Genomic DNA, 16,562 nt, shown 5'->3' with positions numbered 1-16,562 from the left:
GGAAATTTTGGACAAAGACAGATGCATTGAGTTGATTTTTATTTGTTTTTTATTCCAGAAACTGTGTCAGGTTATGAATCTGTTATAAAACACACAGATTACAATCTATTTTGGCAGTATTTTTCCAAAAATACTAATTTCATTAGCTGATAATATAATAGACATTTCCTCTTTGGAAATATCCATTTGGGCTAGTCATTTTGGTAGATATCTGTGTATGTTAGGAGATTATAACTATTTCTAAATTACTTGTGCAGAAGAGACAGTCTTCCTGTTGACCAAAATATTTGCTTAGTTATGATGCAGCTTTTGTAAGGACGTAAGTCGTGTAATTGTGTTGGAGGACTCTCTTTAACTAATAAAACTTGTCAGGTGTAATGCCTGTAAGCACTAACAGAGCAAAAGGCATCCAGGGGGTGGGGACAAGACAAGTAAGACCCCCACATACCCTCTCCTTAGCACTGCTGGCTTGAATTCAAGGTGTTTCAACTGATAAATCTATGCTCTTAAAGACTGATCTCCTCTGGGGCGCCTGGGTGGCGCAGTCGGTTAAGCGTCCGACTTCAGCCAGGTCACGATCTCGCAGTCCGTGAGTTCGAGCCCCGCGTCGGGCTCTGGGCTGATGGCTCAGAGCCTGGAGCCTGTTTCCGATTCTGTGTCTCCCTCTCTCTCTGCCCGTCCCCCGTTCATGCTCTGTCTCTCTCTGTCCCAAGAATAAATAAACGTTGAAAAAAAAAAAAAAAAAAGACTGATCTCCTCACTCAGCCACCTCCTTCGTTGACATTGCTGCTTGCTTTCTCACATGAGGGGTCATGCTACATGAGCCCACTTTTCCCTGCAGTGGGAGGACAGACACCCTAAATCTCTCCTAGCTGATCGTTGCCTGTCTAGTTGGGAAATCCCACTTAGAAATTTTATTTATTTATTATTATTTTTTAAGTGTTTATTTATTTTTGAGAGAGAGTGGGAGACAGAGCATGAGCAGGAGAGGGGCAGAGAGAGAGGGAGGCACAGAATCTGAAGCAGGTTCCAGGCTCTGAGCTGTCAGCACAGGGCCTGGCATGGGGTTCAAACACCTAAACCTTGAGATCATGACCTGAGCCGAAATGGGACGCTTAACCGACTGAGCCACTCAGGTGCCCAGGAAACCCCATTTTGTATGTCATAATTACAGGGTTGGGTTTTATTATCAGTGCTAGGGAGGGAGAGGAGGATAACTGTTCCTCCAGAACAGTAGTGTCCAACAGAAATACAATATAGCCACATATGTGATTTAAAATTTTCTAAAAGTCACATTAAAAAGCTGAAAATAAACAAGTGAACTTAATTTTAATTTATTCTATTTAATCTGACATATCTAAAATATTATCATTTCAATATGTAATCAATTAATGGGATATTTTATGCCCTTTTGTATTGTTTTTGGATTCCAATGTATATTTTACACTTATAACATGTCTCTGTACTAATCACACCTTTTTAAAAACATTTTTTTGTATTTATTCATTTTTGAGAGACAGTGACAGACTCTGAGTGGGGGAGGGGCAGAGAGAGAGGGAGACACAGAATCCGAAGCAGGCTCCAGGCTCCGAGCTGTCAGCACAGAGCCCAATGCGGGGCTCAAACTCAAGAGCCTCTAGATCATGACCTGAGCCGAAGTCAGACGCTCAACCGACTGAGTCACTCAAGCGCCCCTGTATTAGTCACACCTTAAGTGCTCAATGGCCACATGGGCTATTGGCTATTGGATTGGACAGCACAGCTCTACAACTACAGGTTCTGCTTCCATAATCATCCAGTGGAATTCAGACTTGATGATTTTGTCTCATTAGAGCCCTGTTGGAACCTGGCAATACAGTGACAGCAATTGTTAGCCAGGGGAAAAAAATGCCCCCCCCCCGCCCCAATCACAGGTAAAATAGCAGACCCAAAGTGCTCTACCTGAACAACTGGGAAAAGGGAATTCATGCTCTTGGGACCTCTTTGTGTCAGGAACTTCAGACTTTTAATCCTCCCCACAGTCCCCAGTGTATAGAGAGGAAGAGTTTAGGTTATTTGTCAAGGTCAGATAGCCACTATACAGGAGAAAAATGGGGTTTAAATCCATCTAATTTTAAAGCCCTTGTACTCTCATATATGAATCACTGCTAGGAAGTCAGGTAAAATGCAGATTCGTTCACCTCACCCCCAGAGGCCACTCAGTAGTTCCAGGCCCGTACCCAGGAATCTGCATTTTCATTACGCACCCCGGTGATTTTGATGAGATGGTCCCCATGCCACACTTTGAGGAAAAGTGAAGGGAGGGGCCTCTTTCTCATGTCTTCTGTGTGCAGCTAACCACGTCCCATCCCTCTCTGAGGGCGAGATGACTTTGAGACGTAACATCCAGCTTTCCCTCCTTTGGCCTTTTCGAAAGAGACCCCACGCAGGGGATCTTTGGTTTGAAATGAACCAACTGTGTTCATGCTTTCCACGAATTTGACAGCAACCAAATTAGAGAAAGAATGTTTCAAGGAAATCTCTGAATCTGGGGATGCTAGTTAGAACAACAGCAACAAAGAGGAGAAGATTATGCAGCTAAAGAATACAAGATACATATTTGTGCTGAAGTGGTGGTTTGGAATAACAATAGAACAAGGTTTGGTTGTGTCTTGCCCTGTGTGTGTGTGGTTTTTTTAAATTTCAAATCTGGCTGTCAGTGTTTCTCTATACAATGTACACAATGTGAACTGCAACATCTTAAATGTTTGGCAGGACATTCATGCTCATGACATCACATGCTGGGAGGACAGGGAGGCCACTGTAGGGCTGGCCCTGGGGAGAAGCAACATCAGTGCTGCCATTGAGATGTCCCCACAAAAGAGTGTGTGACGGCCAGATGTGCAGCTTAATGGAGACTGAACCAGAATTGTGGGTGGAACATTGGCACATGCTGCTTAATGGCTTGAATAGCAGCTCTTGAGGAATCTATATTTCTCTACCTCACGCAGAGTCTCAGAGCTCAGGCTTTGTGGCCCTGTGGCCGGGGGAGGGGACGGAGATGGAGGGACTTGTCACTGTTCCATGCCCCATTGTTGAAATGAAAAATGTGGAAATGTTAAGCCATTTCTAGAGGATTTTGGATTTTGGAGGTAAGAATTGCTTACACTGTACATCAGAATGACCTTCCAAATAGTAAAGGGCACCCAGTTGTCACAGCCTGGGGCTTTCTTTATTTAAAACTGTTATTTCTAGGGGCACTTGGGTGGCTTAGTTGGTTAAGTGTCTGACTCTTGATCTCAGCTCAGGTTTTGAACTCAGGGTCTTGATTTCAGGGTTGTGAGTTCAAGTCCTGTGTTGGGCTCCATACTGGGTGAGAAGCCTATTTAAAACAACAACAAGGACAACAACAACACTTACTTCTCCTATGTTGAGTTAAATACAGCTTTGCTTTTCAAAGTATAATGTGCATACAGATCATGGAGTTGGGGGGGGGCATTCTGCATTTCTAACAAGCTCTCAGGAGATGCTGATGCTGTTGGTATAGATTCACACTTGGAGTAATATGTACTCATTAAAGAAAATGTGAACACTGTAGAAAACTGAAATAAAATAAAAAAATTACCCATCATTTCATCGCTAGAGCAACTACTTTTGTAAAACAAAAACTTCTAATATACTATACATGTAGTTTGTAATCTACGTAAAAAAAACCTTAATGTGTAGAGCACATTTTCTTTTATCATTAGGTGTTTTTCTAAAACAAAGATTTTAATATTTCCATAATCTCCCATTGTTTGGATGTACCATAAGTTACGCAAGGAGCTCCCAAGAATATCTTGGTTACCTTACTTCCTTTCTAATTTCTTCTAAGTAATTTTGCCATCAATATCCTCACAAGTAAGTCTTGCCCATACACATGATGATCCCTTTAACGTAAATTCCTAGAAAGGAGTTGCTGGATCACATATTCCAGACGGTGTTTTAAGAACAGTTTATTTTTTTGATAAGGGTGTGCTTAGCTTCCCCCAATAGGATCGGGTGTATCAATGTAGTATGCTGTTTTTCACATTTTTAAATTTTTTATTTTTTTATTGGGGAGAGAAGAGCAGAGGGAGAGAGAGAGAGAATTTTTAATCAGGCTCCATGCTCAGCACAGAGCCCGACTCAGGGCTTGATTCCATGACCCTGGGATCGTGACCTGAGCCAAAACCAAGAAACATACACTGAACCAACTGAGCCACCCAGGTGCCCCTAATATGCTGTTTTTTTAAAAAAAAAATTATTTGAAATCTTTAAAATTTCAGTTGTGTTGATAGGGAATTATATAAAAACAATACTTGTAATAAATAGTCAATGGAAAATTCCAGAAGTATTCACAATAGGAGAAAAGGTGTGGAGAGGGGAGGTGGGGGTCTGGAGTTCAGCCTGCTCTACATTACAATTCTGCTTCAGTTGACTCTGGTCTATAGGGGATCCAAACATGAGCATTTATCTCCAGGAGACCTTGTGCTGGGAACACTCTGATCCCAATAGCCCTGGTTAGGAGTGGGAAGCTCTGCGAGCATTGCTAGCTGAATCATTCTTTATTTTATTTGCCCCTCCCCCCAATAATTTATTAAACTTGAGATAAAGATGAAGTATGGTAAAAACGAGTCACTTGCCCTTGCCTCAAACCTTCTAAATGTTAATCCTGTGCATATGGTGGAAAGAGAATTTACCTGGTTTCTCTTGCTGACTGCTTTTGTTTCTGTTTCAACAAAGGGTCAGAAAAAAATTACGCATAAAGGAGTGCTTCTAGAGGCATGAAAAGGCCTAGGACTGTTGGGGATGAGGGCAGCCAGGGACCTTTGGGTGTTTCCTTTGGTCCTGCTTTGGTTCCCATGAGCAGAACAGAACCTTCTCAGCATCCAGTCAGGAGACCTCACTCGTGCATTCCAGCCCACAGGCTGACCTGGGGGTACTGCTCTTCCCTTCGATTCTAGGCTATGGCAAACCCTTCCTCCTCCACCTTGGCCTTCCCTGAGCCAGAACACAGTTCCTATGTGCCTCTGTCATAGACTGTCTAAGCAAGGATCTCAAACCATTCCATTCATTATTTCTAAAGCATGGCACAGGAGTCACCAACATAAGATTTATTCAGTAAATGCAGATTTGTGGGTTCTGCCCCAGACTTACGGAGACAGTATCTGGATGGAGCCTGGGAATCTGCATTTTAAATGACTCCTTAGATGATTCTGACACACCCCAAAGTTTGAGAACCATTGAAAAAGTTTCAATGAATGTAGGTACTAGAAGAGAACATTACAGAAAGAGTATCTGGTCAAATGAAGAAACTAGAAGCCAGAAAGTTTGCTGATTTGCCAAGGCCATATTCTAGGGAGTCATTCTTCATTTCCTAGGACTGTAAAATTATGAGGTCATGGTTTGGGGGACCTTCTCCTTCTTTGAACTAGCCAATCCATCAGAATGAGGACTTCCTTTGTCTTACCTGACCCTTCCTCCCTGGTCTTGGAGCAAGCACCTGACTCAGGTTCTCCCTGAGAGGACAGGGGTGGCCCATCCAAAACTGGAGCCCATCCTTTATTGGAGCTGTGGGTCAGAGCACGTTCCTCTCTGAGAGCCAGGCTGGGAAGATGTGAGATTGGAAGTTCTTAGAGCTGCACTTATGGCCTTGCGGAAAAAGGGAGCCTGGGGCATATGAGGCCAAATGCAGAGGGAAGTAGGGATAAAAGAGAAGAGAGTATAAGGGGACCTGGTTCCATCATTTCTGAGGCCACCTTTACAAAAGCTCTTTGGTTACACAAACCAGTACCTCCGTTTACCCCTTTACTTTACTTTTTTTTTTTAAAAAAATTTTTTTTTTCCCAACGTTTATTTATTTTTGGGACAGAGAGAGACAGAGCATGAACGGGGGAGGGGCAGAGAGAGAGGGAGACACAGAATCGGAAACAGGCTCCAGGCTCCGAGCCATCAGCCCAGAGCCTGACGCGGGGCTCGAACTCACGGACCGCGAGATCGTGACCTGGCTGAAGTCGGACGCTTAACCGACTGCGCCACCCAGGCGCCCCTACCCCTTTACTTTTCTTAATTGAATTCTGTCTCTTGCATCCAAAAGAATTCTGACTAGGAAGAGGCTGTACTTATAGGCACAGTTCCTACACTGTCCATGCCAGTCTTCTCCTCTTCCTCTGGGCGTTGTGCCTTTTTTCATTAGCTGCGTGGTCTGAGTGGGACTGTGTCCCTCCTCCTTTGCCACAATGAAAGGCCCAGAAGATGGATGTGTGACTCAAGTCAGGCCAATCGAGTTCTCTCCTGGAATTTCTAAAAGAGGTGACCTTTCTTCTCCAGCTGGGAGAGTTTTCCAGTCTCCATGGCGTCCATCAACTTTGTGAAGCAGCTTATCTGTAGGAATGGAGGGAAAGAGAAGAAATGGGGTAGGGAGGGCAGAGAGCCCAACAATATTCAGGTTTCTAGTTCTAGGTGACCTGGGAACCAGCACCATCGTTTATGCTTAAAGCTAATCTGACCTGGTGTGCTGTCACTTGTAATTAAAAAAGTCATCTGTCATAGAGGGCCCTGTGAACGGTTTGACTTAGACCCGGAGCCTGAGGCTGTCTCGTGTTTGGGCTTCTGCTGTGGTATGTTTATGCAGGGCGGAGGGCTGGGGTTTCATCACTAGTGTTGATCTTAACTGAAACTCACGGACACCTCCTCACACCACTGTCCCCTTCCTTGCCCCCCATATACTAGCTGCTGAGTCCTATTTCCGGAAAACAGAAACCGACTTAGGGTTACAAGCAGAGATTTTAGTAAAGGGGATTGGTTCCAGATATGGAACAGCTGAAAAGCCAAACAGGGTGGTGAGGTAACACCAAGCCAGCAGGAGCAGGAAGCCACTAGCAGGGGATGGAGAAGCAATGGGATGGGGCCATGTGACCAGAACCCAACAGCTGGGGCCATCTGTTCAGGGCTGGGTCCACGGTGGGTATCTGGTAACGGCTGAGAGCACAGAGGGAGAGGCTGTCCTGTGGGATGTGGGACTATGGAGGAGACTCAGCCCCTGCTCAAGAAGCCACCAAAGCAGAGTGAGAGAAAGAGAAATACCCTGGTGTCTCCCCTTCTCCTACCCTCTAGTGTTCTGACAGTGCCTCTCTTTGGCAGAGCTTGCCAGAAGTCAGCAGAGGTCAAGGGAACCTGGGAAATATAGAGGGAAGAGTAAGAGAAGGGCAGGGAATTGTTCTCAGAGCACATGGGCAGTTAAGTCTGAACATGGCAGAGCAGGTGCAAAGATTGGGGAGTCACAAAATCTGGAAGTTGCTGAGGGCAGAGGGGGTCCCGGGGGTGAGTGGGTAGGCATTTTCTGAGAGGCTGCCTGTAAGTACCTCACAGATAGGTACTTCTAGGCTTGTTTAAGATATTGATTCAAAACTGATTTCCAAATCTACCTTCCCCACTGGAATCAGTGATGCTCCTAATAGTGCTCAGCATTGCCCTGCAGTTCTATTGCTCAGGTTCAGAGATGAGATTGCTTCTCTTACTGTGTTCCCTAGAACCAAAACCAGAACTTGAGTTCTGGACCACTTCCTTTCCCATTGATGCTACATAGGCTGTACCCCGGGGGGCCCTTTCACCTGTCCATTCTCACTGTCTCCTTATTGCCTCAAGAGTACATCATCTCCTTCCTGGATGACTCTTCCCTCTCTTCCTTCTATCCATCTTCTGCCTTCACATCCATACACAAATCTCGACAACATGTGTTTCTCTGTCTTGACATCCTTTGATATGTTCCCTTTGCCCACTGGATAAAGTGCAAATGCCTTAGCTTAGCATGCAAGGCTTCACAATATGCCCCTAAGATACCTGGCTCTTATTAAAAACGATTTGGTTATGAGTAAGAGAAACAGACTCTGGATAGATGAAATTAACACACAAAAGATGGTGGGGAGGAGAAAAGGATTTTTGGAGAACAAAACTTAATTTTTCAGGAAAACTAAACTCCGAGAAGGGCAAGCACAGGACAATTTTGTAAGGGCTTTACTGCTAGGATGAAGGAACAACAATTATGTTTAGTGTTTTGTCACTCAGCTTAAGATTCGAATACCAGGAAGAGAGCATCTGATCAGGTACAAGGGTTATGTTCCTGCTCCTGAGCCAGTCTCTGAAGCTAGGGAAATTGGGGCAGGCCTGGGTCATATACGCCATGTAGATTTCTTTTCCTGCTGGATGAGAAAGAGCATGGCTTCCCCAATGGAAGTTACAGTGCTTTTACCAGGAAAGGGCACAATGATGCTGAGAGGACCCAAAATAATATATGTCCATTACACTTACCAATACCTGAAAGTTTAATTCAATCAACAATCTTCTTTTACATTGGCCTGCTCTGCCTTATTGCCCTGTGATCTCATCTAGAGAGTCTTTTGGAAAGAATCACTTACGACCAAACAAGGGATATTTTATAGGAACAATCTCCTGGTGGATTAATTATTATAAATTTTAAACTTATTCCCTAGGGCTATTTATATTTTCGGTAAATTTGAAAACCTGTTATTAATTAAAATATTTTCCTCAATTTTGTTCAGAATAGAATAGAATTCTGAATAAGTTGGCCTTCAGGGTATGGTGCCAGCTACATAATTCACATGTTTTTAGGTCTGGGCTTCCCTAGAGCTTATTGACATTAAGATTTGAAATCTAGGGGCGCCTGGGTGGCACAGTCGGTTAAGCGTCCGACTTCAGCCAGGTCACGATCTCGCGGTCCGTGAGGTGGAGCCCTGCGTCGGGCTCTGGGCTGATGGCTCAGAGCCTGGAGCCTGTTTCCGATTCTGTGTCTCCCTCTCTCTCTGCCCCTCCCCCGTTCATGCTCTGTCTCTCTCTGTCCCAAAAATAAATAAACATTCAAAAAAAAAAAAAAGAAAATTAAAAAAAAAAGATTTGAAATCTAGCTTATTATTTAAAAATTCACAAGCTCTTAGACTTTTGGTCATTTAAAATAGATTGAAAAAACTGAGGAGTGCTGGAGGAGGGTGGGGGAGAGAGGGGTTAAGTGGGTGATGGGCATTAAGGAGGGCACTTTTCGGGGCGCCTGGGTGGCGCAGTCGGTTGAGCGGCCGACTTCAGCCAGGTCACGATCTCGCGGTCCGGGAGTTCGAGCCCCGCGCCGGGCTCTGGGCTGATGGCTCGGAGCCTGGAGCCTGCTTCCGATTCTGTGTCTCCCTCTCTCTCTGCCCCTCCCCCGTTCATGCTCTCTCTCTCTCTGTCCCCAAAATAAATAAAAGTTGAAAAAAAAAATTTAAAAAAAAAAAGGAGGGCACTTTTCAGGATGAGCACTGGGTGTCATATGTAAGAGATGAATCAATGGGCTCTACTCCTGAAGCCAAAACTACACTGTATGTTATCTAACTTGAGTTAAAATAAAATAAAATAAAATAAAATAAAATAAAATATAAAATAAAATAGATTTAAAGAGCATCTGCTAAAATTACATTATTCATTTATTCACTCATTGAGCCATTTGACTAGTTAATTGATTAAACAGACATTTAATGAGTGCTTGCTATGTGCCAGCCATGCATTAGCCACCAGGTATAAAAATAAGCAGGAAGGCAGCCCTCAGATAATGCACAGGCTAGTGGCATAGTCAGGCACATCATGAATAAGGATGCCGTAGCTTCTTATCATTGCCATCCTTAATCTACGTCGGAAAGTTACACCCTGACTGAGAGGGGAAAATAAAATGCCAACAGAAGCACATTAGTGCAGATTAAAGATAGGAGTTCACAGACTATCTGATATATAAAGGCGTATTGACTAGGTCATCTCTCAACCTGGCTCCTTTTTGGCTGAAAGTCAGCCAATCCCTAAACTACATAAAACCTATTGATTTAATTATGAGCCGAACACCGAGGAATTGGCAGAAAGTGCCTTCCCAAGGCTTTTGCACAATGTCCTGTTGAGACCTTCTGCAGAGAAGCATGTTGCTTCTCCTTAGGGCTGGAATTTAGTGGAAGGTGTCAATCTTTTCTTTTCTGAGTGATTTAAAAACTTCCTCTCCAGGGGTTGGGACTCAGTTTTTTATTGTGTTAAGGGCAACAAAAACAGCTGAGTCACCTGGCACTGACATGCATGTAAAAGACACGACCAGGTACAATGGGCACAATACAGTAGAGACAGTGACCTTCATGCTGGAAACTGTAGGTGGTCTGAGGCTGCTGAACTGTTCCTCCTCTAAAAATATGAGGAGTTGGGGCGCCTGGGTGGTGCAGTCGGTTAAGCGTCCGACTTCAGCCAGGTCACGATCTCACGGTCCGGGAGTTCGAGCCCCGCGTCAGGCTCTGGGCTGATGGCTCGGAGCCTGGAGCCTGTTTCCGATTCTGTGTCTCCCTCTCTCTCTGCCCCTCGCCCGTTCATGCTCTGTCTCTCTCTGTCCCAAAAATAAATAAACGTTGAAAAAAAAATAAAAAAAAATATGAGGAGTAATGTTTCTTTTCATAGTCGATTAAAAAAAACCAATCAAAACAAAAATCTAGGCGTCTATCGAATAACTAACATAGGCAATATGCTACCACATGAGTCATTTCATGAAATGCATTTCACAAACTGTAAAATTTGGCAATCCATAGTCTTGGCCTGATATGGTGATTCTTCTTCACAAAGCGCTCAGGGACCCCCGGCTCCTTCCAACACACTGCTTCATCAATCCTAGAAGTGGCTCTTGAACTCATGCTCCAAGATGGCAGCATCTACATTGCAGGTGGAAAAAGGATCGAAGAAAAGAGGCAAAGGCCCATGCCCACTATGTCCTGGGATAGTTCCCTGAAGCTGTCACAGGAATCTGATTGTAGTAAGTCACATGGCCACATCTAGCTGCAGGAGAGGTTGGGAAATACAATCTTCATCAGGGCTGGCTATGTAATCTGCAATGCCCAGTGTAAAATGAAAATGTGGAGCTCTTTTTAGAAAAAGCAGGGAAGGGGGTGCCTGGGTGGCTCACTCAGTTGAGCGTCTGACTTCAGCTCAGGTCATGATCTCACACTCCGTGAGTTCGAGCCCCACGTCGGGCTCTGTGCTGACAGCTCAGAGCCTGGAGCCTGCTTCAGATTCTGTGTCTCCCTCCGTCTCTGCCCCTCCCCCGCTCATGCTCTGTCTCTCTCTGCTTCAAAAATAAATAAAAACAGTAAAAAAAAAAAATTAAAAAAAAAAGAAAAAGCAGGAAAGAAGTGTTAAAGATAACAAAAATGTAAAGTTTTTTCCTTTTCCTGTGGTCTCTCTTTTGACTTGTCATGATCTTTCACTTTGTTTTGTTTTGTTTTGCCATTTAATGTTGTTCTAGGTAAAGAAAAATTAAAATTTTAAATTACTAGCATGAATTTTACTATTCTTTATATTGTGGAATGTTTGTTTTATTATTTAAATTTTTTAACTTTTATTTATTATTGAGAGACAGAGAGAGACATAGCATGAGTATGGGAGGGGCAGAGAGAGGAGGAGACACAGAATCCGAAGCAGGCTCCAGCCTCCAAGCTGTCAGCACAGAGCCCGACGCTGGGCTCGAACTCACAAACCGCAAGATCATGACCTGAGCTGCTGTTGGACACTTAACCGACTGAGCCACCCAGGCGCCCCTGTTTTATTATTTTTTAAATATTTATTTATTTCCTTTTGAGAGGGACAGTGATAGAGAGAGAGAAAGAGGGAGAGAATCCTAAGCAGACTCTGCACGTTAGCAAAGCCCAATGTGGGGTTCGAACTCAAAAACTGTGAGATCATGACCTGACACAAAATCACGAGTTAGACACTTAACCCACTAAGCCTCCCAGGCACCCCTGGAATGTCTGTTTTAAATGTAAATATAAAAAAATTTTACTTTTATGCAGAAACTTAAAAATCCCACAATTTGTATTTGGTCGCTCATGCATCTATTAGCACTTAATTCTTATTGAAACTGTGGAAACATTGCACCAAACTAACTAAATTGTTTTTTATTTTACTTCTTGACATGCACCCAGTCTACCAATTCTCTCTAGTTTCAGCTTCCTGATGAGTAAGGAAAGGTTGAAATGAAAAGGAACTGTAAGTTGCCCTATTTTTCCCTTTCCTTCTCTGTCATCCTTTTCAGTATAAAGTGGTTGGCGAATACAGGGAATTAATACAAGGATGTGATAGGGTTCCTTGGTCATTCGTGTTTCTTAGGATTCCATTCCCTTCTTTCTGTTTGAAGTGAGACGTGGTTTGAATGGTAGGTGTGGCCTCTGGAGACTGTCAGTGCACTTGCTTACTCAGTGTCTTAGTCTGTTTCTGCTGCTATAACAAAACACCACAGACAGAGTGGTTTATAAACCACAGAAATTTATTCTCACAGTTTGAGAGGCTGGAAGCCCACCATGAAAGCACCAGCATGGTGGCGTTCGCCCTCCTCCTGGTTCACAGCCAGTGCCCTCTCACTGTATCTTATGCAGCGGAAGGGGTGAGGGACCTCCCTGGGGCTTCATTTATCAAAGCGTTAATCCCAAGAGAGCTTCACCCCCAAGTACCTAAGTACCTCCCAAAAGATCCACCTCCTAATACCATAACTTGTGGGGTCTAGGATTCCAACAGATGAATTTTGGGGGTACTCAAATATTCAGACCGTGATACTCAGAGATATAACACACTCTTACCTTTGAGCTTGCTTTGTTTTTTTCCAACGTTTTTTAAAATTTATTTATTTATTTTTGGGACAGAGAGAGACAGAGCATGAACCGGGGAGGGGCAGAGAGAGAGGGAGACTCAGAATCGGAAACAGGCTCCAGGCTCCGAGCCATCAGCCCAGAGCCCGACGCGGGGCTCGAGCTCACAGACCGCAAGATCGTGACCTGGCTGAAGTCGGCCGCTTAACCGACTGCGCCACCCAGGCGCCCCTGAGCTTGCTTTGAATCTTGCTAAGCTCCCATACATCATGGACCCACTGGAATTCTGTGCTCGCGGGGCATTGTGAATGCTATATGAAAATACAGTGGCAAGAAATGTTGGAAACATGTATTGCACATATTTTCTCTATTCATACGCATGCTCTATTGTCCTGTTAGACTTGACTTAGAAAACACAAGTTCAATGGTAAAATTGTCAAGAATTTCAGGATGGCAACAGCAGAGAATTAAACCAAGTACAGGGGCCCCCTTCTTTCAGGGACTGTGAGACTACAGAGGTCATGTGTCCACGAAGCTGGCCCTGGCTTTTGTTCTAGCTGGCCTTTGTTCTAGCTGACTATGTACCCAGCTAAATTTTCAATTATTATTATTTTTTATTATTTATTTATTTATTTAGAGAGAGTGAGCAGGGGAGAGGCAGAGGGAGAGAGAGAGAGAGAGAGAGAGAGAGAGAGAGAGAGAGAAGAATCCCAAGCAGGCTCTGAGCTATCAGCACAGGGCCCGATGCAGAGCTTCATCTCATGAGCTGTGAGACCATGACCTGAGCCGAGATCAAGAGTCAGATGCTTAACCGAATGAGCCACCCCAGGCTCCTCGATTAAATGTGTAAGAAGAGAACAGATTTTGAGGGAAGCCTATGTGATACTTTCTAACAATTCTATGAGAAGGGTATCTGTCTTAGTTCAGACTTCTGTAACAAAGTACCATAGACTCGATGGCTTAAATAATAAACATTAATTTCTCACTGTTCTGGAGGCTGGGAAGTCTAAGATTAAGGTGCCAGCAGATCTAGTATCTGGTGAGGAGTCTCTTCCTGGTTTGCAGATGCTGCCTTCTTGCTGTGTCCTCATGGGGTAGGAAGAGAAAGCAAGCGAAAGCTCTAGACTTTCTTTCTTTCTTTCTTTCTTTCTTTCTTTCTTTCTTTCTTTCTAATGTGTATTCATTTTTCGAGAGAGACAGAGCATGAGTAGGGGAGGGGCAGAGAGAGAGAAGGAGACCCAGAATCCGAAGCAGGATCCAGGCCCTGAGCTGTCAGCACAGAGCCTGATGTGGGGCTTGAACCCACGAACCGCAAGATCATGGCCTGAGCTGAAGTCAGACACTTAACGGACTGAGCCTCACAGGCTCCCCTAGACCTTCTTTTTATAGAACACAAATTCTATCATGGGGCTCCTCTATCATGACCTTATCTAAACCTAATTACCTCTGAAAGGCAGCCCCTCCAAACACCATCACTTTGGGGATGAGGGTGTCAACATATGAATTTGAGGGACACACAAACATTCGGTCTATTCAACTATTAGTATCACCCCCTTTTTCCCATGTGAAGAAACCGGGGCTCAGGGAGATGAAGTAATGAATCACAGCGACAGCTCTAGCAAGTATCAGTACTTGGGGACCCCTGGGTGGCTCAGTTGAGTGTGTCCGACTCTTGATTTCGACTCAGATCATGACCCTAAAGTCGTGGGACTGAGCCCCACATCGGGTTCTGTGCTCAGCACGGAGCCTGCTTAAAGATTCTCTATCTTTCTCCCTCTGCCCCCTCTCCTGCTTGCACTCTTTGTCTCTCTCTCTCGAAGTAAAAGCCTTGAACCCACGCGTTCTAAAGCTAAGGCCCGTTCTGATACTGCTACAGCATACTTGGAGTTTACGAAATGAAGTTAAATTATGTTTCACAAACTAGAGCAGAATTACAATATCAAAAATATGCATCTTTCACATAGGACTTTAAAGAGAAGTATTGATCTTACCTAAAATAGTAACCGAGTTCATCACACAGGTTTTGTTCATTTAATTCTTACAACCATTCCATGAGTTAGGGACTATCACATAGTCATTTTTACAGATGAGAAAATAGAGGCGCAGAGAGATTAAGTAAATTGCAGGTTCCATAGCCAAGATTATAACCTTTGCATTCTGACTATAAAGCCTGAAGTATTAAATGCTACTCTAGCCTTCAAACGGAATTTGCCTCCTAAGAAAGTGGAGTGAATTACTATGGAAAGCCATTTAATAAAAGGACAGATACAAAATTAGTGTAAGAGTCTTTCAACGTTTTTTATTTATTTATTTTTGGGGCAGAGAGAGACAGAGCATGAACGGGGGAGGGGCAGAGAGAGAGAGGGAGACACAGAATCGGAAACAGGCTCCAGGCTCCGAGCCATCAGCCCAGAGCCTGACGCGGGGCTCGAACTCACGGACCGCGAGATCGTGACCTGGCTGAAGTCAGACGCTTAACCGACTGCGCCACCCAGGCGCCCCAGTGTAAGAGTCTTTAACATAAATCCTCTCCTTCTTAAAAATGTTAGTTTAGAAATAGAGTTAAATTCTGGACCTATTTTCAAAACAATTATTCTTAGAAAGGGATCATTTGTCTGTGGTCAAATGGAAAATAAAGGGAACTCAAGCTTCTCTATGGCATAAGAGCTATTGGATATTTGTATCTCTGGAAAGAGGAAAGGTAGACTCATATTCTCCATCAGGCCACAAATGGATTTTCAGGAAATAAGGGGAATTAGCTACTGAAGGGAGTGAACTCTTTTGTAGGCTTTGAAGTCCTAATGAATGACAGATCATACATAATCTGTATGCTAGGTATGGGCCACTGTGGTTACCACTTGCTAGCAGGGGGATGGGAGAGGGGAGGAAGGGGACATGGCCAATGTTCAGACTATGGGTTTGGTTTGCAAACAAATACCAAAACGAGTGAGCGCACTCTGTTTTTAGCAAAGAAATCATTGTGCTGGAAAACCCTCAAAATATCAATCACTCAATAAGACCTCTTTAGAAAAACAATAAGATTTTTGTACAGAGCCCTCTTGAAGTTAACCAGTTTGTGTTTAAAATGTGAAAATAAAAGAAGAGAGCACTCCAGGTCAGAAGGTCTTTCTGAGCTACTTTCAATCCAGCCAGACCCCGAAAAGGGAAGTAGGGCCTCGCTTTGGTTAAAGATTGGCCTCAGGATGGCAGAGAGGGTCAGGGTTCTGATTCTTTAGTCCTGTACTTCTCCTCCTAGCCCAAGGAGGGTGGACAGTGTCAAGACCAGGAGGCTGTCAAAGGCTCCCTCTGTGTGTTAGGATTTGGAATTTCTTTCTTGTTTAATGTTTTATTTATTTTTGAGAGACAGAGCGTGAGCTGGGGAGGGGCAGAGAGAGGGAGACACAGGATCCGAAGCAGGCTCCAGGCTCCGAGCTGTCAGCACAGAGCTGGACGCGGGGCTCGGACTCATGAACCGTGAGATCATGACCTGAGCTGAAGTTGGACACGTAACCAGCTGAGCCATCCAGGCACCCCACAAAAGCAATTTCTTTAAATATTTATTTTGAGAGAGAGAGAGAGAGAGAGAGCGAGAGAGAGCAGGGTGAGGGGCAGAGACAGAATCCCAAGCAGGCCTCCAGTTGCCAACATAGAGCCCCACTCGGGCTGGGAGGAGTGGGGATGGAGGGGGCTGCTGAATCTCAGGAGCTGTGAGATCATGACCTGAGCCGAAATCGAGAGTTGGACGCTTAACCGATTGAGCCACCCAGGCGCCCCCAAAAGCAATTGTTTTTCATGAATTGTTATAAGATCACAGACTCACAATGTTTGTTTTTAAAATTCTTAGATAACAAACTTTTGTACTTTTGGCTTCACTGTTTCTGCCACAATTTGTTAGTTTATGCTTTGTAGGAAGTT

Source organism: Felis catus, chromosome C2, assembly GCF_018350175.1.
Source record: "Felis catus isolate Fca126 chromosome C2, F.catus_Fca126_mat1.0, whole genome shotgun sequence".
Classification (NCBI taxonomy): domain Eukaryota; kingdom Metazoa; phylum Chordata; class Mammalia; order Carnivora; family Felidae; genus Felis; species Felis catus.
Note: the sequence above shows the minus strand (reverse complement) of the source record.